The 22581-nt window shown below is 36.6% G+C and overlaps 1 protein-coding gene across 8 annotated transcripts in view; it reads left to right on the top strand.

Moving 5' to 3' along the window:
- The window catches only part of CNTLN (centlein), a 367082-nt gene that overhangs the window by 114063 nt on the left and 230438 nt on the right, over positions 1-22581 (top strand). The gene's annotated exons all lie outside the window — the stretch shown is intronic.

Genomic DNA, 22581 nt, shown 5'->3' with positions numbered 1-22581 from the left:
CCTCTTCTAGTTGTTATAACAGTTTTAGAGGGTTTGGTATTCTTCTTCAGATGTTGGGTAGAATTCACCAGTGAAGCTACCTGTCCCTGAATTTTTCTTTGTTGGGAGGTTTTGATAAGCGACTCAGTCTCTTCATTTGTTATATTGGTTAAGACTGTTCTTGAGTCAGTTTAGGTAATCCAGGTGTTTCTAGCAATTTGTCCATTTTATCTAAATTATTTATCTAAATTATTAAATTATTTAATTTGAAGGAAAATTATTGATAATTATAAATATGTTTAATAATTTATATAAATATGGAATATATACTAAACAAATGGAATCAAAATGTGTCACTATAAAAAGTCAACTAAGAAAATCAATAATAGAGGAAATGAAGGACAAAAATGCTGTTTTATATATAGAGAAAAAAGTAATAAAATGGCAACTTCCTTATTAATACTTACTCTAACTAATAATCCATTTAATTAGGTATTTAGCATCATGCAAACCTGAACGGACCAGTAATGAATAGCAAGGTTGAGTCAGTAACAAAAAGTCTGCAAACAAAAGCCCAGAATCAGATGGATTCATTGTAATATATCTAATAATTCTTTTTATTATCTTATAATCATTTTCATTTCTTTATAGTTAATAATAGTGTTCTCATGTCATTTCGGATTTTAGTTATTTGCATCCTTTGTTTTTCTTTGGTAGTTTAGCTAAGGGTTTGCAAAATTGAACATTCTTTTGAGGAAATAACCTTTTGCTTTGATTCTCAATTGTTTTTCTATCCCTTCTCCTTTTAAAATTTCAACTCTAATATTTATTATTTATTTTCTTCTATCTTTGAGTTTAGTTTGCTATTCTGTTTCTAGGTTCTCAAGTTACAAACTTAGGATATTAATGAGATACGTCTTTTTAAAACATAGGTGCTTATGGCTGTAAATTTCCTTCTGAGCAACTGTATTTGCTACATGGCGTAGTTTTGGTGTGTTGTGTTTCTTTATATTCACCTCTAAATATTTTGTAATTCCTTTGTGATTTCTTCTTTGATCCATAGGTTCTTTGAGTGTTTTTTGTTTGTTTGTTTGTTTGTTTGTTTGTTTTTTTGAGATGGAGTCTCACTCTGTCACCCAGGCTGGAGTGCGGTGGTGCAATCTAGGCTCACTGCAAGCTCTGCCTCCCAGGTTCACGCCATTCTCTTGCCTCAGCCTCCCAAGTAGGTGGGACTACAGGTACCTGCCAGCATGCCTGGCTAATTTTTTTGTATTTTTAGTACAGTCGGGATTTCACTGTATTAGCCAGGATGGTCTCTATCTCTTGACCTCGCTATCCTCCTTCCTTGGCCCCACAAAGTTCTGGGATTACAGGCATGAGCCACTGCATCTGGCTGAGTGTGTTTTTAAATTTCCACATACTTGTGTATTTTACTTTTTTACTTTTGCTGTTGATTTCTAGCTTCATTCCATTTTATTTAGAGAAGATCCTTTGTGTTATGTTACTGTTTAAAAATTTTTTTGTCAGTTATTTTATGACTTAACTCATGGTGTGTCCTGGTGAATGTTTCATATGTATTTGAGTAGTATGTTTATTCTGCTGTTTTGGGATAGAGTATTTCATATATGCCTTCTAGGTGTATCTAGTATGCAATGTTGTTTAAGCCATGTTTATCATTAATAACCTTCCATGTAGATGCTTTTTCATTAGTTAATGTGGAATACTGAATTTTCAACTATTATTGTAACATTTTCTATTTCTCTGTCAATTCTTTAATTGTTTGTTTTCTATGTTTTGGGGCTCCATTGTTTGGTGCCTACATGTTTATTATTGTTATATCTTCTCGATGAGTTGATTATTAGATCTTTTGTCTCTTGTAACCATTTCTGACTTAAAGTCTCTTCTTTTCTAATATGATTATGTCTACCCCAGCTCTCTTCTGGTTACTATTTGCATGAAATATCTTTTTCCATCACATTCCTTTTAACTTGTTTGTATCTTTGAATTTAAAGTGAGTCTTTTGTAGACAACATATCATTGTAGAATGTTTTCTTTATCCCTTGTGCCAATCTCTTTTTTTCTGACTGGAGAATTTAATTCATTTATATTTAGAGAAATTATTAATGAGGAAGAACTAACTTCTGCCATTTTTTCTTTTTACGGCTATTTATGTCTCTCATTTTCTCCATTATTGCTTTCCTTAGCTGATTTTTTCTATGACAGATTTCGATTTTATTTTTTTAGTATATACGTTATTGATAATTTCTTCGTGCTTACCATGTAGATTGCATATACCTTTCTAAACTTATAGCAGTAAAATTTGAATTGATACAAAGTGTTTTTGATAGCATACAAAACTCTTCTCCTCTACAGCTTTGTCCATCCATTTTATATTATTGTTGTCACAAGTTATATCTTATACATGTGTACTTAATGTATAAGTAGTTTATACATTGTTTATGTAGTTTTTATGTAGTTTATATAGTTTTTATGTGTTTGTTTTTGAAATCATGTAGGAAATATAAAGGATAATTAGAAGCCAACTAGATAATACTGGCTTTTTTATTTGCCCACCTATTTATCTTTACTAGAAGTCTTTATTTGTTCATGTGGATTTGAGTTACTGCCTTGTGTCCTTTCATTTCAATCTGAAGGATTCCATTTAGCATTTCTTGTAGTGCAGGTGAAGTGGTAATGACTTCTCTCAGTTTTTATTTGTAAATGTCTTAATTTCTCCCTAACTTTTCAAGGACAGTTTTTGCTGGATAGAAAATTCAAGGTTAATGTTTGTTTTTTCCATTAGTACATTAAATATGTTATCTCAGTGCCTCTGTACTCTGTGGTTTCTGGCAAGAAATCAGTTTTTACTCTTATTAAGGATTCCATGTATGTGATGAGTCACTTCTTCCTTGCTACTTTGAAGATTCTTTTTTTGTAGGCTGAATTTCACAAGTTTGATTATAATGTATCTCAATAGGAGTCTACTTTGTTGATCTTACTTGGAGTTTATTGAGATTTTTGGATTTGTAGATTCATGTCCTTCATCACATTTTGGAAGTTTTGGGACATCATTTATTCAAACAGCAATTCTACCATTTTCTTGGTCCCCTCTCTGGTTGAGATTCCCATAATGTGTATGTTGGTCTGCTTGGTGGTGTCCCACTGGTCACTTTTTTTTCTTTTCAGACTCGATAATTTTAGTTGTTCTATCTTCTAGTTATCTAATTACTTTTTGTGCTGAAATCTGCTGCTGAACCCTCTAGTGAATATTTTATTTCAGTTGTATTTTTTAGCTCTAGAATTACTTTTGTGTGTGTGTGTATTCCTTTTTTTCCCTTTCATTGCTATGTAATAATCTATGATTTATGGGGTGTATGTGAGTGTTTGTTACATGCATATAATTTGTAATGATGAAGTCAGGGTATTTGGGGTCTCCATCACCTTGAGTATCTATCAGTTGTATGTGTAGGTATCAAGACTATAAAGTTGGTTTGAAATATACGTGATGTTGTTCCCAAGTATAGGAACCTGAGTGTGCTATCAAACACTGGAACTTATTTCTTCCGTCTAACTGCATATTAGTTCCAATAACCAACCTTTATACATCCTCATTCTCCCACTTTCCCTTCCCAGTATATGGTATCTATCACTGTATTCCCAATCACCATGAGATAAGGTTTTTAGCTTACAGATGTGAGTAAAAATATGCAGTATTTGTCTTTCTCTGCCTGACTTATTTAATGTAATGACCTTCAGTTCCATTCATGCTACTTCAAATGGCATGATTTCATTTTTTTAATGTCTAAGTAGTATTCTATTATTTATATATACCACATTTTCTTTATGCATTAGTTTGGTTTGTTTGTGGATACTTAGGTTGATGCCATATCTTTGTTATTATGAATAATGCCACAATAAATGTTCAATTACAGCCACCTATCTCTTTGATATACTGATTTCTTTTCCTTTGGATAGATACCCAGTAGCGGGATTGTGGGATTGTATGGTAGTTCTGTTTGTTTTTTTGAGAAATTTCCATACTGTTTTTCTTAGTTGTTATACTAATTTACATTTTCACCAACAGTGTTTAAGAGTTCTCTTTTTTTTTTCTTTTTTATTATACTTTAAGTTCTAGGGTACATGTGCAAAAAATACAGGTTTGTTACATATGTGTACATGTGCCATGTTGGTGTGCTGCACCCATTAACTCGTCATTTACCTTAGGTATATCTCCTAATGCTATCTCTCCCCCCACTTCCCACTCCCCAACAGGCCCTGGTGTGTGATTTTCACCTTCCTGTGTCCAGGTGTTCTCATTGTTCAGTTCCCACCTATGAGTGAGAACATGAGGTGTTTGGTTTGCTGTTCTTGCGATAGTTTGCTGAGAATGATGGTTTCCAGCTGCATCCATTTCCCACAAAGGACACGAACTCATCCTTTTTTATGGCTGCATAGTATTCCATGGTGTATATGTGCCCCATTTTCTTAATCCAGTCCATCATTGATGGACATTTGGGTTGATTCCAAGTCTTTGCTATTTTGAATAGTGCAGCAATAAACATATGTGTACATGTGTCTTTATAGCAGCATGATTTATAATCCTTTGGGTATATACCTAGTAATGGGAGGCCTGGGTCAAATGGTATTTCCAGTTCTAGATCCTTGAGGAATCGCCACACTGTCTTCCACAGTGGTTAAACTAGTTTAAAGTCCCGCAACAGTGTAAAAGGACTTCCTATTTCTCCACATCCTCTCCATCACCTGTTGTTTCCTGACTTTTTAATGATTACCATTCTAACTGGTGTGGGATGGTATGTCATTGTGGTTTTGATTTGCATTTCTCTGATGGCCAGTGATGATGAGCATTTTTTCATGTGTCTGTTGGCTGCATAAATGTCTTCTTTTGAGAAGTGTCTGTTCATATCTTTCACCCACTTTATTTTTTATTTATTTTTTTTTATTATTTAAGTTCTAGGGTACATGTGCATAACATGCAGGTTTGTTACATTAGTATACTTGTGCCATGTTGGTGTGCTGCACCCATCAACTCGTCAGCACCCATCAACTAGTTGTTTACATCAGGTACAACTCCCAGTGCCATCCCTCCCCCGCCCCCCGCATAATAGGCCCTGGTGTGTGATGTTACCCTTCCCAAGTCCAAGTGATCTCATTGTTCAGTTCCCACCTATGAGTGAGAACATGCGGTGTTTGGTTTTCTGTTCTTGCGATAGTTTGCTGAGAATGATGGTTTCCAGCTGCATCCATGTCCTTACAAAGGACACAAACTCATCCTTTTTTATGGCTGCATAGTATTCCATGGTGTATATGTGCCACATTTTCTTAATCCAGTCTGTCACTGATGGACATTTGGGTTGATTCCAAGTCTTTGCTATTGTGAATAGTGCCGCAATGAACATACGTGTGCATGTGGGTTTATAGCAGCATGATTTATAATCCTTTGGGTATATACTCAGTAATGGGATGACTGGGTCATATGGTACTTCTAGTTCTAGATCCTTGAGGAATCGCCATATTGTTTTCCATAATGGTTGAATAGTTTACAATCCCACCAACAGTGTAAAAGTGTTCCTGTTTCTCCACATCCTCTCCAGCACCTGTTGTTTCCTGACTTTTTAATGATCGCCATTCTAACTGGTGTGAGATGATATCTCATTGTGGTTTTGATTTGCATTTCTCTGATGGCCAGTGATGACGAGCATTTTTTCATGTGTCTGTTGGCTGTATGAATGTCTTCTTTTGAGAAATGTCTGTTCATATCCCTTGCCCACTTTTTGATGGGGTTGTTTGTTTTTTTCTTGTAAATTTGTTTGAGTTCTTTGTAGGTCTATATATTAGCCCTTTGTCAGATGAGTAGATTGCAAAAATTTTCTCCCATTCTGTAGGTTGCCTGTTCACTCTGATGGTAGTTTCTTTTGCTGTGCAGAAGCTCTTTAGTTTAATTAGATCCCATGTGTCAATTTTGGCTTTTGTTGCTGTTGCTTTTGGTGTTTTAGACATGAAGTCCTTGCCCATGCCTATGTGCTGAATGGTATTACCTAGGTTTTCTTCCAGGGTTTTTATGGTTTTACGTGTAACATTTAAGTCTCTAATCCATCTTGAATTAATTTTCGTATAAGGAGTAAGGAAAGGATCCAGTTTCAGCTTTCTACTTATGGCTAGCCAATTTTTCCAGCGCCATTTATTAAATAGGGAATCTTTTCCCCATTTCCTGTTTTTGTCAGGTTTGTCAAAGATCAGATGGTTGTAGATGTGTGGTATTATTTCTGAGGACTCTGTTCTGTTCCATTGGTCTATATGTCTGTTTTGGTACCAGTACCATGCTGTTTTGGTTACTGTAGCCTTGTAGTATAGTTTGAAGTCAGGTAGCGTGATGCCTCCAGCTTTGTTCTTTTGACTTAGGACTGTCTTGGCAATGCGGGCTCTTTTTTTGGTTCCATATGAACTTTAAAGCAGTTTTTTCCAGTTCTGTGAAGAAACTCACTGGTAGCTTGATAGGGATGGCATTGAATCTATAAATAACCTTGGGCAGTATGGCCATTTTCACGATATTGATTCTTCCTATCCATGAGCATGGTATGTTCTTCCATTTGTTTGTGTCCTCTTTTATTTCACTGAGCAGTGGTTTGTAGTTCTCCTTGAAGAGGTAGGTCCTTTACATCCCTTGTAAGTTGGATTTCTAGGTATTTTATTCTCCTTGAAGCAATTGTGAATGGAAGTTCCTTCATGATTTGGCTCTCTGTTTGTCTGTTACTGGTGTATAAGAATGCTTGTGATTTTTGCACATTGATTTTGTATCCTGCGACTTGGCTGAAGTTGCTTATCAGCTTAAGCAGATTTTGAGCTGAGATGATGGGGTTTTCTAAATATACAATCATGTCATCTGCAAACAGGGACAATTTATTTGACTTCTTCTTTTCCTAACTGAATACCCTTGATTTCTTTCTTTTGCCTGGTTGCCCTAGCCAGAACTTCCAACACTATGTTGAATAGGAGTGGTGTGAGAGAGGGCATCTATATCTTGTGCCAGTTTTCAAAGGGAATGCTTCCAGTTTTTGCCCATTCAGTATGATATTGGCTGTGGGTTTGTCATAAATAGCTCTTACTATTTTGAGATACGTTCCATCAATACCAAATTGATTGAGAGTTTTTAGCATGAAGGGCTGTTGAATTTTGTCAAAGGCCTTTTCTGCATCTATTGAGATAATCATGTGGTTTTTGTCTTTAGTTCTGTTTATATGCTGGATTACATTTATTGATTTGCGTATGCTGAACCAGCCTTGCATCCCAGGGATGAAGCCCACTTGATCATGGTGGATAAGCTTTTTGATGTGCTGCTGGATTCAGTTTGCCAGTATTTTATTGAGGATTTTTGCATCGATGTTCATCAGGGATATTGGTCTAAAATTCTCTTTTTTTGCTGTGTGTCTGCCAGGCTTTGGTATCAGGTTGATGTTGGCCTTGTAAAATGAGTTAGGGAGGATTCCCTCTTTTTCTGTTGATTGGAATAGTTTCAGAAGGAATGGTACCAGCTCCTCCTTGTACCTCTGGTAGAATTCGGCTGTGAATCCATCTGGTCCTGGACTTTTTGGTTGGTAGGCTATTAATTATTGCCTCAATTTCAGAGCCTGCTATTGGTCTATTCAGGGATTCAACTTCTTCCTGGTTTAGTCTTGGGAGAGTGTAAGTGTCCAGGAAATTATCCATTTCTTCTAGATTTTCTTGTTTCTTTGCGTAGAGGTGTTTATAGTATTCTGTGATGGTAGTTTGTATTTCTGTGGGGTCGGTGGTGATATCCCCTTTATCATTTTTTATTGCATCTATTTGATTCTTCTCTTTTTTCTTTATTAGTCTTGCTAGCTGTCTATCAATTTTGTAGATCTTTTCAAGAAACCAGCTCCTGGATTCCTCAGTTTTTTGAAAGGTTTTTTGTGTTTCTGTCTCCTTCAGTTCTGCTCTGATCTTAGTTATTTCTTGCCTTCTGCTAGCTTTTGAATGTGTTTGTTCTTGCTTCTCTGGTTCTTTTAATTGTGATATTAGGGTGTCAAATTTAGATCTTTCCTCCTTTCTCTTGTGGACATTTAGTGCTATAATTTTCCCTCTACACACTGCTTTAAATGTGTCCCAGAGATTCTGGTATGTTGTGTCTTTGTTCTCATTGGTTTCAAACAACATCTTTATTCCTGCCTTCATTTCATTATGTACCCAGTAGTCATTCAGGAACAAGTTGTTCAGTTTCCATGTAGTTGAGCGGTTTTGATTGAGTTTCTTAATCCTAAGTTCTAGTTTGATTGCACCGTGGTCTAAGAGACAGTTTGTCATAATTTCTGTTGTTTCACATTTGCTGATGAGTGCTTTATTTCCAACCGTGTGGTCAATTTTGGAATAAGTGTGATGTGGTGCTGAGAAGAATGTATATTCTGTTGATTTGGGGTGAAAAGTTCTGTAGATGTCTATTAGGTCTGCTTGGTGCAGAGATGAGTTCGATTCCTGGATATCCTTGTTAACTTTCTGTCTCGTTGATCTGTCTAATGTTGGCAGTGGGGTGTTAAAGTCTCCCATTATTATTGTATGGGAGCCTAAGTCTCTTCATAAGTCTCTAAGTACTTGCTTCATGAATCTGGGTGCTCCTGTAATGGTTGCATATATATTTAGGACAGTTAGCTCTTCTTGTTGAATTGATCCCTTTACCATTATGTAATGGCCTTCTTTGTCTCTTTTGATGTTTTTTGGTTTAAAGTATATATCAGAGACTAGGATTGCAACTCCTGCCTTTTTTTTGTTTTCCATTTGCTTGGTAGATCTTTCTCCATCCCTTTATTTTGTGCCTATGTGTGTCTCTGCTCGTGAGATGGGTCTCATGGATACAGCAACCTGATGGGTCTTGACTCTTTATCCAATTTGCTAGCTTGTGTCTTTTAATTCAAGCATTTAGCCCATTTACATTTAAGGTTAATATTGTTATGTGTGAACTTGATCCTGTTATTATGATGTTAGCTGGTTATATTGCTTGTTAGTTGCTGCTGTTTCTTCCTAGCATCAATGGTCTTTACATTTTGGCATGTTTTTGCAGTGGCTGGTACCGGTTGTTCCTTTCCGTGTTTAGTGCTTCCTTCAAGAGCTCTTATAGGGCAGACCTGGTGGTGACAAAATCTCTCAGCATTTGCTTCTCTGGAAAGGATTTTATTTCTCCTTCACTTATGACACTTAGTTTGGCTGGATATGAAATTCTGGGTTGAAAATTGTTTTCTTGAAGAATGTTGAATATTGGCTCCCACTCTCTTCTAGCCAGAAGCTACTCTAGCTTGTAGAGTTTCTGCCGAGAGATCTGCTGTTAGTCTGATGGGCTTTCCTTTGTGGATAACCTGTCCTTTCTCTCTGGCTGCCCTTAACTTTTTTTCCTTCATTTCAAGTTTGGTGAATATGACAATTACGTGTCTTGGAGTTGCTCTTCTTGAGGAGTATCTTTGTGGTGTTCTCTGTATTTCCTGAATTTGGATGTTGGCCTGCCTTGCTAGATTTGGGAAGTTCTCCTGGATGATATCTTGCAGAGTGTTTTCCAACTTGATTTCATTCTCCCCATCTATTTCAGGTACACCAGTCAGACATAGATTTGGTCTTTTCACATAGTCCCATATTTCTTGGAGGTTTGTTCATTTATTTTTGCTTCTTTTCTCTAAACTTCTCTTCTCGCTTCATTTAATTCATTTGATCTTCAATCACTGATACCCTTTATTCCAGTTGATCAAGTCGGTTATTGAAGCTTGTGCATTTGTCACGTAGTTCTCGTGTCATGGTTTTCATCTCTATGAATTAGTTTATGGACTTCTCTGCATTGATTATTCTAGTTAGGCATTCATCAAATCTTCTTTCAATGTTTTTAGTTTCTTTGCACTGGGTTCGTAATTCCTCCTTTAGCTCAGAGAAGTTTGATTGTCTGAAGTCTTCTTCTGTCAACTCGTCAATGTCATTCTCTGTCCAGCTTTGTTCCGTTTCTTGTGAGGAGCTGTGTTCCTTTGGAGAGGGAGAGGCACTCTGATTTTTAGAATTTCCAGCTTTTCTGTACTGCTTTTTCTCCATCTTTGTAGTTCTTTGTACCTTTGGTCTTTGATGATGGTGACGTAGAGATGGGGTTTTGGTGTGGATGTCCTTTCTCTTCGTTATTTTTCCTTCTAACAGTCAGGACCCTCAGCTGCAAGTCTGTTGGAGTTTGCTCGAGGTCCACTCCAGACCCTGTTTGCCTGGGTATCAGCAGTGGAGGCTGCTGACAAGTGAATATTGCTGAACAGCAAATGTTGCTGTCTGATCATTCCTCTGGAAGCTTCATCTCAGAGGTGTACCCGGCTGTGTGAGGTGTCAGTCTGCCCCTAGTGGGAGATGTCTCCCAGTTAGGCTACTCGGGGGTCAGGGACCCACTTGAGCAGACAATCTGTCTGTTCTCAGATCGGATTCTGTGCTGGGGAAACCACTACTCTCTTCAAAGCTGCCAGACAGAGACATTTAAATCTGGAGAGGTTTCTGCTGCCTTTTGTTTGGCTATGCCCTGTCCCCAGAGGTGGAGTCTACAGAGGCAGGCAGGCCTCCTTGGTGTTCCCTGGGCTCCACCCAGTTCGAGCTTCCTGGCTGGTCTGTTTACCTACTTAAGCCTCAGCAATGGCAGGCGCCCTTCCCCAGCGTCGCTGCCGCCTTGCAGTTAGATCTCAGACTGCTGTGCTAGCCATGAGGGAGGCTCTGTGGGCGTGGGACCCTCAGAGCCAGGCATGGGTGTGCCATTTGCTAAGACTTGGTAAAGCCCAGTATTAGGGTGGGAGTGACCCGATTTTCCAAGTGTTGTATGTCACGGTTTCCCTTGGCTAGGAAAGGGAATTCACTTCTCCCTGGCGCTTCCAGGGTTAGGTGATGCCTTGCCCTGCTTTGGCTCTTGCTCGTTGAGCTGCACCAACTGTCCTGCCCCCATTGTCCGACACACCCCAGTGAGATGAACCCGGTACCTCAGTTGGAAATGCAGAAATCACCGGTCTTCTGTGTCGCTCATGCTGTGAGCTGGAGGCTGGAGCTGTTCCTATTGGGCCATGTTGGTGCATATCTCAAGAGGTCTCGTATATACACTGTTGCATCCCCACTTGCATCTGTTATTTTCTGTCCCTTTAGTAATAGTCATTCTAACTAGGATGATGTGACATCTCATTATGGTTTTGATTTGCATTTTACTGATGATTAATGATGCTGAGCGTTTTTCATATACCTGTTGGCCATGTGTATATCTTCTCTTGAGAAATGTCCATTCATTTTTTTTGCACATGTTAAAATGTGACTTTTGAAAAACCATTGAGTTCTTTGAGTTCCTTGTAGATTCTAGCTACTAGTCCCCTGTTGACTGAGTAATCTGCAAATATTTTAACTCATTTCAAAGGTTTCTTGCTACTTTGAAGATTGTCTGTTTTTTGTAGACTGAATTTCAACCTATTTTTTCTTTTGCCGTGCAGAAGGTTTTTATTTAATATAGTTCCATTCGTCTATTTTTATTTTTGTTGCCTATTTTTTTGAGTTCTTAGGCATAAAATCTTTGCCTAGACTAATGTCTTGGAGAGTTTTCTCCATGTTTTCTTCTAGCATTTTTACAATTGCATGTATTACAATTAAGCCTTTGCTCCATCTTAAGTTTGTTTGTTATATGGTGAGAGATGTGTCCAGTTTCATTCTTATGCTCATGGTTATCTAGTTTTTCTAGCATCATTTATTGAAGAGGTGCTATCCTATCCTATCCCCAATGTATATTTTTAGTTGCTTTGTTGAAGACCAATCAGCTATGAATTGGTGGATTTGCTTCTGGGTTCTATATTTTGTTTCATTCGTCTGTGTGTCTATATTTATGCCAACACCATGCTGTTTCAGTTAATATATCCTTGTAATATATTTTGAAGTGAGGTAGTCTCATACCTTTGGCTTGGTTCTTTTGCTCAGGATTGCTTTGGGTATTCAGGCTCTTTTTTGGTTCCATATCAATTTTAGAATTTTTTTTTCTATTTCTGTGAAAAATGATGTTGGTAATAATAGAGATTGCACTGAATCTAGATTGCTTTGGGCAGTTTGGTCATTTTAACAGTATTAATTCATCTGACCCATGAGTGTGATATGTTTTTATTCTTGTTTGTGTCCTTTTCAATTTCTTTCATGAGTGTTTTTGTTTGTTCGTTTTGTAGATGTCTTAACCCTCCTTGGTTAAATTTAATCCCAGATACTTATTTTTGTTTTTTGTAGCTTTTGGAAGTAGAATTGCTTTTTTGATTTCTTCTTCAGCTATTTCATTACTAATGTATGGAAGTGCTACTTATTTTGTACATGATTTTGTATCCTGCAACTTTTCTGAATTTATTTATCAGTTCTGAGAGTTTTTTTGGTAGAGTCATTAAAAAAAGAAAGATATAAGATCATGTTGTTTGCAAAGAGGGACAGTTTGACTTTCACTTTTTCAAATTGGATGTCTTTTCTGTTGTTTTTTTTCTTTTGCCTGATTGCTCTGACTGGGACTTCCAGTACTGTGTTGACTAGAAGTGGTGAAATTGAGCGTTCTTTTCTTGTTTAAATTAGAGGAAAGATCTTTAATTTTTCCCCATTTAGTGTGATGTTAGCTATGGGTTTGATGTATATGGCCTTTAATATCTGGAGGCATGTTTTTTGTTTCGCTAGTTTGTTGACAGTTTCTATAATAAAGGTGTGTTGAATTTTATCATGCTTTTTCTGTATTAATTGAGATGATCAGATTATTTTTGTCCTTCAGTTTATTGATGGGATGTGTTACATTTGTTGATTTGTGTATATTGAATCATCCCTGCATCCCTGGGACAAATCCCAGTTGAACATATTTGTGTTATGATGTTGACCATTTTTTCGTATGCTTCTTGGCTACTTGTATATCATCTTTGGAGAAATATCTCTTCAAGTCCTTTTGTTGCCTTTTTAATCTGTTGATTGTGTCCTTTGGTGAACAGAAGTTTTCAGTTGTGATGTAGTACCATCTGTATGTTTTTGGCGTAGTCCCAATTTTATGTTTTTGCTTTTTTTGCCTATGCTTTTGGTGTCATTTGCAAGAAATCATTGCCAAATCCAGTATCATGATGTGTTTCCATATGTTGGGAGTTTTCTAGTTTTGGCTTTTATATTTTGGTCTTTAATCCATTTTGAGGTTTTTTTTTTTTTTTTCTTTTGTGTATGGTGTAAGGGTCCAACTTCATTCATTTGTGTGTAGATACCTAGTTTTTCCGGCAACATTTGTCAAAAAGGCTGCCTTTTAGTCATCAGTTGGTCTTGGTACCTTTGTGAAAAGTTATTTGAGCACATATAGAAATGTTTATTTCTAGGCTATTTTTATTGGTCTGTATATCTGTATGTCAGTACAATACTGTTTTCATTATTGTAGCTTTGTAATACATTTGGAAATGAAGAAATATGAGTTCTCCAATATTATTGTTTTCAGAATTGCTGTGGCTATTTAGGGTTGCTTGAGATTTCATATGAATTTTAGGATGATATTTTAACTTTCTGCAAAAAGTGTCATTGGGATATTGATAAGGAGTGCATTTAATGTGTAGCTCACTTTTGGCAGTTTTTACATCTTAACATTGTCTTCCAATCTAGTGACATGAGGTGTCTTCTATTTATATGTGTCCTCTATAATTTCTGTTCATAATGTTCATAGTTTTCAGTGTACAAGTCTTTCACCCCCTTGGCTAGATTTATTTCTAGTATTTTTTTCAATTGTAAATGAAATTGTTTTCTTAATTTCCTTTTCTGATTATTCATTGTTAATATACAGAAATGTAGCTATTTTGTGTATTTTTTTGTGTGTGTACTGCAGCTTTGCTGAATTATTTGTTCTAAAAGTTTTTGGTGGAATCTTATGGTTTTCTACATATAAAAACACGCCATCAGCAAGAAGAGATAATTTTACTTCTGCGTTTTTGATTAGGATGCCTTCTATTTTTCTTGCGTAGTTGCTCTGGCTAGAACTTTAAATAAATACTGTGTTGATGCTGGGCGCGGTGGCTCACGCCTGTAATCCCAGCACTTTGGGAGGCTGAGGCAGGCGGATCACGAGGTCAGGAGATCGAGACCATCCTGGCTAACACAGTGAAACCCCGTTTCTACTAAAAATAAAATAAAATAAAAATTAGCCCAGCTCGGTAGCGAGCGCCTATAGTCCCAGCTACTCCAGAGGCTGAGGCAGGAAAATGGTGTGAGCCCGGGAGAGGGAGCTTGCAGTGAGCTGAGAAAGCGCCACTGCACTCCAGCCTGGGTGACAGAGCAAGACTCTGTCTCAAAAATTAAAAATTAAAAAAAAAATACTATGTTGAATAGAAGTGGTGAGAGTGGGCAGTCTCATCTTGTTCCTGATTTTAGAGAAAAAGCTTTTAGTCTTTTACTATTGAGTATGATGTTAGCTATAGGCTTTTTGTATTTGGCCTTTGTTATGTTGAAGTAGCTCCCTTCTATTCCTAGTTTGTGGATTTTTTTTAATCATGAAAGGGTGTTCAATCCTGTCAAATGCTTTTTCTGTATGAAGTGAAATGATTCTATGATTTTTGTCTTTTATTCTTTCATTGTGGTTTATTTCATTAATTGAATTTTGTATGTTTCAATCGTCCTTGCATTCAAGGCATAAATTCCACTTGGTCATATTGTGTAATCTTTTTTGCTAGTATTTTGTTTATGATTTTTGCATTAATATCCATCAGATAACTGGTCTCTAGTTTTCTTCTAGTGTTGTTTTCTAGCTTTGGTATCAGGATGATGCTCTCCTCATAGAAAGAGCTTCAAAATACTCTCTGTACTTCAGTTATTAGTAGAGTTTGAGGAGCATTGGTGTTAATTGTTTAAATTTTTGGTAGAATTATCCAGTGAAACCATGTAGACCTGTGCTTTGTTGGTAGGTTTTTGATTACTTATTCAGTCTTCTTACTGTTCTGTCAGATTTTCTGTTTTTTCATATTTCAGTTTTCATAAGTTTGTTTCTAGGATTATATCCACTTCTTTGGATTATCCAATCTGTTAGAATACAGTTTTGTATGTGTTAGAATACAGATTTGTTAGAATACAGTTTTGTATTTGTTAGAATACAGTTGTTCTTAGTATTCTTAGTTTTCTGTTTCTGCATTACTTTGCTGAGGATAATGACTTCCAGCGGCATCCACGTTGCTGAAAAGGATACGATTTTTTTAACCGCTGCATACTATTCTATAGTGTATATGTATTATATTTTCTTTATCCAGTTTGTTGGTGGTGGTCACCTAGCTTGATTCCATGTCTTTGCTCTTCTGTTATGATGCATATACAAGTACACATGTGTTTTTGGTAGAACAATTTATTTTTCTTTGGCTACTGAGCGAGGCTGGGTCAAATGATAGTTCTATTTTTATTTTTAGTTCTTTGAGAAATCTCCAAACTGCTTTCAACAGTGGCTGAACTAATTTTCAAACCTACCAACAATGTATAAACATTGCCTTTTCTCCATAGCCTCCCCAACATCTGTTATTTTTGACTGTTTAGTAAAAGCCGTTATGATTGGTGTGAGATGGTATCTCATTGTATTTCTGATTTGCATTTCTCTGATGATTAGTGATTTTGAGCATTTCTTTCATGATTGTTGGCTGTTTGTATGTCTTCTTTTGACAAGTGTCTGTTCATGTTCTTTGCCTAGTTTTTAATGGGGTCATTTTTTTTTTTTTTTTTTTTTGCTTGTTGACTTAAGTTTCTTATGGATTCTGGATGTTAAACCTGGATGTTAGACCCCTGTTAGATGCATAATTTGTGAATATTTTCTCCCATTCTGTAGGTTGACTGTTTACTCTGATGATAGTTTCTTTTGCTCTGCAGAAGCTCTTTAATTAGATCCCATTTGTCAATTTTCGTTGCAGTTGCTTTTGGCGTCTTCATCATAAAATCTTTGCCAGTTCCTGTGTCCAGAATGGTATTGCCTAGGTTGTCTTCCAAGGTTTTTATGGTTTTTGGTTTCATATTTAAGTCTTTAATCCATCTTGAGTTGATTTTTGCATATGTTGTAAGGAAGGGGTCCAGTTTCAATCTTCCGCATTTGGCTAGCCAGTTATCTCAGCACCATTTATTGAATAGGGAGTCTTTTCTCCATTGCATGTTTTTGTCAGCTTTGTTAAAGATCACGTAATTGTTGGTGTGCAGCTTTATTTCTGGATTCTCTATTCTGTTCCACTGGTCTCTGTGTCTGTTTTTGTACCAATAGTACCATGCTATTTTGGTTACTGTAGCCCTGTAGTATAGTTTGAAGTTGGATAATGTGATGCCGCTGGCTTTGTTCATTTAGCTTAGGATTGCTTTGTCTAATTGGGCTTTTTGGTTCCATATAAATTTTGGAATAGTTTTTGTAATTCTGTCAAAAATGACATTGGTAGTTTGGTAGGAATAGCATCGAACCTGTAGATTCCTTTGTGGAGTAGGGCCATCTTAATGATATTGATTCTTCCAATCCATGAGCATGGCATGTTTTTCAACTGGTTTGTGTCATCTATGATTTCTCTCAGCAGTGTTTCGTACTTCTCCTTGTAAAGATCTTTCATCATCTTGGTTAGATGTATTCCTGGGTATTTTGTTAATTTTTGTGGCTATTGTAAAGGGATTATGTTTTTGATTTGCTTTGCAGCTTAACATTATTGGCATATAGAAATACTACTGATTTTTGTGCATTGATTTTGTGTCCTGAAACTTTACTGAAATTGTGTATTCCCTAGGAGCCTTTTGGTGGAATTTGTGGGGTTTTCTGTGTGTAGAATCATCTTATGAGTGACAGGGGGTAACATGACTTCTTTTCCTATCTGTATGTCTTTTATTTTTTTCTCTTGACTGATTGCTCTGGCTAGGACTTCTAGTACTGTGTTGAATAGGAGTGGTAAGAGTGGGCGTGGCTTCTAATTAAACTAAAGAGCTTCTGCACAGCAAAAGAAACTAGCATCAGAGTGAACAGTCAACCTACAGAATGAAGTAAAATTTTTGCAATCTACCCATCTGACAAAGGTATCCAGAATCTATAAGGAACTTAACAAATTTACAATAAAAAACAACCCAATCAAAAAGTGGGTGAAGGACATGAACAGATACTTCTTCAAAAGTGGACATTTATGATGCCAACAAACATATGAAAAAAGCTTATCAGTAGTCATTAGAGAAATGTGTATCAGTGAGGTACCATCTCATGCCAGTTAGAAGGGCGATTATTAAAAAGTTAGGAAACAACAGATGCTGGCAGGGCTGTGGAGAAATAGGAATGCTTTTACACTGATGGTGGGAGTGCAAATTAGTTTAGCCATTGCGGAAGACAGTGTGGTGATTCCTCAAGAATCTAGAACCAGGAACACCATTTAACCCAGCAATCCCATTACTGGGTATATACCCAAAGGGTTATAAATCATTCTACTATAAAGACCCATGCACATGTGTGTTTATTGCAGCACTATTTACAATAGCAAAGACTTGGAAGCAACCCAAATGCCCATCAATGATAGACTGGATTAAGAAAATGTGGCACATATACACCATGGAATAGTATGCAGCCATAAAAGAGAATGAGTTCATGTCCTTTGCAGGGACATGGATGAAGCTGGAAGCCATCATCCTCAGCAAAGTAACACAGGAACAGAAAACCAACACTGCATGTTCTTACTAATAAGTGGGAGTTGAACAATGAGAACACATGGACACAGGAAGGGGAGCATCATAGACTGAGGCCTGTTGCAGGGCAGGGGACAAGGGGAGGGAGAGCATTACGACAAATACCTAATTCAATTGGGAGTTAAACCTAGATGATGGTCTGATGGGTGCAGCAAACACCATGGCACGTGTATACCCATGCAACAAACCTTCATGTTCTGCACATGTATCTGAGAACTTAAAGTTAAGAAAAAAAAAGAGTGGGTATCTTTGTCTTGTCTTGTTCCAGTTCTTAAAGGGAATGCTTCCAGGTTTTGCCAGTATGATTGGTATGATGTTGGCTGTGGGTTTGCCATAGATGGCTCTTAGTATTTTGGAGTGTGTTCCTTCAATACCTAGTTTGTTGAGAGTTTTTATCATGAAGGGATGTTGGATTTTATCAAAACCTTTTCTGTGTCTATTGAGATGATCATATGGTTTTGTTTTTAATTCTATTTTATAATTATTTGAGTTTTCTCTTTTTAAAATCTAATTTATCTAAAGGCGTATCCATTTTTAAAGATCTCTTCCAAAGCCAACTCTTATTTAAAATTTTTTTCTATTGTTTTGTTATTTAATTAATCACTACTCTAATCCTTCTTACTTCTTTCTTCTGCTAACTTTTGGTTCTATTGTTCTTCTTCTAGTTCTTTCCAGTGTGTAAATTTAGGTTGTTGAGATTTTTCTTCCTTTTTAATGTACTACACACTTACAGCTATAAACTTGCCTCTTACCGTTCCTTTTTCTGCATCACGTAAGTTTTGGTATGTTTTCTCATTTCTGTTTGTCTCAAGGTATTTTATAATTTCTTTCTTTCATGATCTCTTCTTTGGTCTATTGTTTAAGAATGTTTTGCATAATTTCAACGTAGATGAAAATTTTCCAGTTTTCCTTCTGTAATTGATTTCTGGTTTTATTACACTGTGATCAGAAAAAGTACTTTATATATTTTTAGTATTTTAAAATTTGTTGAGCCTTGTTTTATGGTCTGTCATGGAGAATGTTTCATGAGCCATGAAGATGAATGTATATTCTGTTGTTGTTGAGTGGAATATTCTGTATTATTCTTTTAGTTCCAGTTGTTCTATAGTGTTGTTCTACTCCTCTGTTTCATTATTTATTTTGGTTGCAGACCACCACAATAAAGGGAATACTGTAATAAAGTGAGTCATACAAGTGTTTTTGGTTTCTGACTTCATATAATTATATTGTACATTGGTTGTAAGATTTATTTCTGGTTATTTTATGTTTCTTGTTGATATTATAAATGTTTAGTTCTATAGAAAATCATCTGAGCTTTGCACAGTTGTCTTTTATAATCTTGCTCAACTGTAGCTCTAAATGTTTACACTTTGTTTTTGTTTTTTGGTGGAAGATCATATTGGCTACTAATAAGAATGGTTTACTCTTTCTCTTAATATTTATATATTTAATGTCTTTTCTTTTTTTCCTTCTCTTAGTATATTACCTAAAATCCCCAGGACAATTTTAATATAAAACAAATTTGTTCTTGATTTTTGAATGAACATTTCACAATTAATTATCGTATTTGCTGATTTTTGGCATTCATACCAAAGTAAGAAAATTCTTCTGTATTCCTATATTTTTGTTAGTTTTTTGTTTTTGTTTTTAAATCGTAAGGTGTTGGATTGTTTTGGGTGATTTTTCTGACTCTATTGGCATGTTCATATTTTTTTTCTTTAATCTCTTAATGTGGTAAATTATATTAATATATTTTCTAATGTTAAGCTATCCTTGTATTTCTGGAACCAAATAATCTCAATAAATTACCCAAATCTTTCTTTAATACTAGTATAGTTTATTTTGGATTTTTGCATTTATATGCCTAAGTGGTATCGCTCTGAAATGTTACTTTTTATGTCCTTCCCTTTCTGACTTGGATAACAGGTCATGCAATTTTCATAAAATGAGTTGAGAACATCCTTTTTAAATTCTTTGTAACGTTTCCCACAAGACGGGGGTTATTCATTTATTGAAATGTTTGTAGGCCTTTCCTTTAAACCTTTAGGACCAGATAAGGTGTTTTTGTGAGTCAGCTTTATATAATTGATTAAATGTGTTGATATATTTTGAATTATCCTTTTGAAATTTTCTATTTTTTCTTTTTTTGAATTTTTAAATTTAGAATGTGTAGTATAGTCACATGGCTTAAAAATGAACAATATTTAGTGGGAAACAATGAAAAGTTTTACCTTAATTTTGTATTAATATCAAGGGGATTTCCGTCAGAGAGGAATTCTATTTTTGTTTTTTACCTTGGGAGCATGACTTGTGGGGGACCACCATAAGTCATGCTCCAGATTTGGGGTTCACTGACCTTCCAAAAATGGAAACCCAGGCTGGAATTCTGTGTGAGGGCTAGCTTTAGGACCACCTGCACTGAGGGGTGCATTTTCCTACTTCGTTTTCTTTCTTCCTTTGCTTAGTATTACAAATGAAGTTCTATTATTTATTCTTGATTCCATTCTGGTAATTTAGGTTTTTCATGAAAAATTATTCTAGGTTTTTATACTTACTGAGAAACTTGCTCATATTTTATACTAATTAAAATGTATGTATTATGTCCACTGGAAGCTGACATTTGGATTATTGTTTTCAGCCTATCTTTCTTGTAGTCTGCTTTATCATGATGAATGGACCCACCATTTACCTCTTTGCTCCCAGGACATATCCCTATGAGAGATCTTTAATTCCTATCTTTATCTTGCAACTCCACAGATACTTATCAACAGGTCCTGTCATTTCTACCTTCAGAATATATTTTAAATTGGACTCTTCACCACCTCTGTTATTACTTGTCAAGACACCATCAGCTTTGGCTGGATTATTTCAATAATTTTTGATTTGGTTTCTCTGTGTCTACTCTTCACGTCAAATAGTAGTTTTTTCACTTTAACTGCCTGATTGTTCCATTTTTGCTTCATAATGTTTGTCTATTTTAGTATATTCTGTATATTTATAGTTCTTTTAAATTGGTTCCATATTTGCATTTCGCTAGGATAGTGTCGCTGCCTTGCCTTGCCTTGCCTTGCCCTGCCTTGCCATTGCCTTGCCCTTGCCTTGCCCTTGCCTTGCCCTTTCCTTTCCTTCCCTTTCCTTTCTTTCCCTCCTTCCCTTCCTTCCTCCCTTCCTTCTTTCCTTTCTTTCCTTTGGTGCAGTCTCAGCTCACTGCAACCTCCACCTCCCAGGTTCAAGTGATTCTCCTGCCTTAGCCTCCCGAGTAGCTGGGACTACAGGTGCATGCCACCATGCCCAACTAATTTTTGCACTTTTAGTAGAGACGGGATTTCACCATGTTGGCTAGGATAGTCTCGATCTCTTGCTTTCGTGATTCGCCCGCCTCAACCTCCCGAAGTGCTGGGATTACAGGCATGAGCCACTGCGCCTGGCCGAATAGTGTTTATTTCTGATTGTTCACTTCGTTGACTTTCTTTTTGAAGGTTAGATTTTGAAGGGTTTGTCTTGATGGGAATTACCATCTTCTATTTCTACCCTGGTGTTCGTTTATCCCTTTTAAGCTATTTTGAGGTTCCTGGTACTTTTGGGTACCTCAGTCTGGAGCTAGATCTTCTTTCAAGCCTGAGGCACCTTGTCCCTGCCTGATATTTGGCAGAAATCAGATTGAATCTTGAGATGAGCAGCTTTACAAAGATCTTATCTGTGGTATGTTAAAAAATTTCTTCTATGTCTCCAGACTATAGTTTTTGGCTTCTTGTAGTTTTTAATTTTTTTTCTTTTGTTCATTTGTTTGTTTGTTTTTAAAATAGTACTTTAAGCTCTAGGGTACATGTGCACAACGTGTAGGTTTGTTACATATGTATACATGTGCCATGTTGGTGTGCTGTACCCGTTAACTTGTCATTTACATTAGGTATATCTCCTAATGCCATCCCTCCCCATTTCCCCACCTATGAGGGGCACTGGTGTGTGATGTTCCCCGCCCTGTGTCCAAGTGTTCTCATTGTTCAGTTCCCACCTATGAGTGAGAACATGTGGTGTTTGGTTTTCTGTCCTTGCGATAGTTTGCTGAGAATGATGGTTTCCAGCTGCATCCATGTCCCTACAAAGGACATGAACTCATCCTTTTTTATGGCTGCATAGTATTCCATGGTGTATATGTGCCACATTTTCTTAATCCAGTCCATCATTGATGGACATTTGGGTTGATTCCAAGTCTTTGCTATTGTGAATAGTGTGGCAATAAACATACGTGTACATGTGTCTTTATAGCAGCATGATTTATAATTCTTTGCGTGTATGCCCAGTAATGGGATGGCTGGGTCAAATGGTATTTCCAGTTCTAGATCCTTGAGGAATCGCCACAGTGTCTTCCACAATGATTGAACTAGTTTACAGTCCCACCGACAGTGTAAAAACGTTCCAATTTCTCCACATCCTCTCCAGCACCTATTGTTTCCTGACTTTTTAATGATCGCCATTCTAACTGGTGTGAGATGGTATCTCACTGTGGTTTTGATTTGCATTTCTCTGATGGCCAGTGAACATTCCATGGTCATGGATGGGAAGAATCAATATCATGAAAGTGTTCATAATCCTCAAGGTAATTTATAGATTCAGTGCCATCCCCATCAAGCTACCAGTGACTTTCTTCACAGAATTGGAAAAACTACTTTAAAGTTCATATGGAACCAAAAAAGAGCCCACACTGCCAAGACAATCCTAAGCCAAAAGAACAAAGCTGGAGGCATCACCCTACCTGGCTTTTGGCTTTTTAAGAGTATGAGAGCCCTTCTGTAGTCCCCAGTTTCATTATCTGAGTTTGAATTCTTTCCACTGCTAAGCGTAACAATTCATTTAGTCCTAACTGTCAGTAGTTGAACATCTGCC

This window comes from Macaca mulatta, chromosome 15 (assembly GCF_049350105.2).
Source record: "Macaca mulatta isolate MMU2019108-1 chromosome 15, T2T-MMU8v2.0, whole genome shotgun sequence".
Lineage (NCBI taxonomy): Eukaryota > Metazoa > Chordata > Mammalia > Primates > Cercopithecidae > Macaca > Macaca mulatta.
Note: the sequence above shows the minus strand (reverse complement) of the source record. Positions and strands in the feature narration are given on the sequence as shown.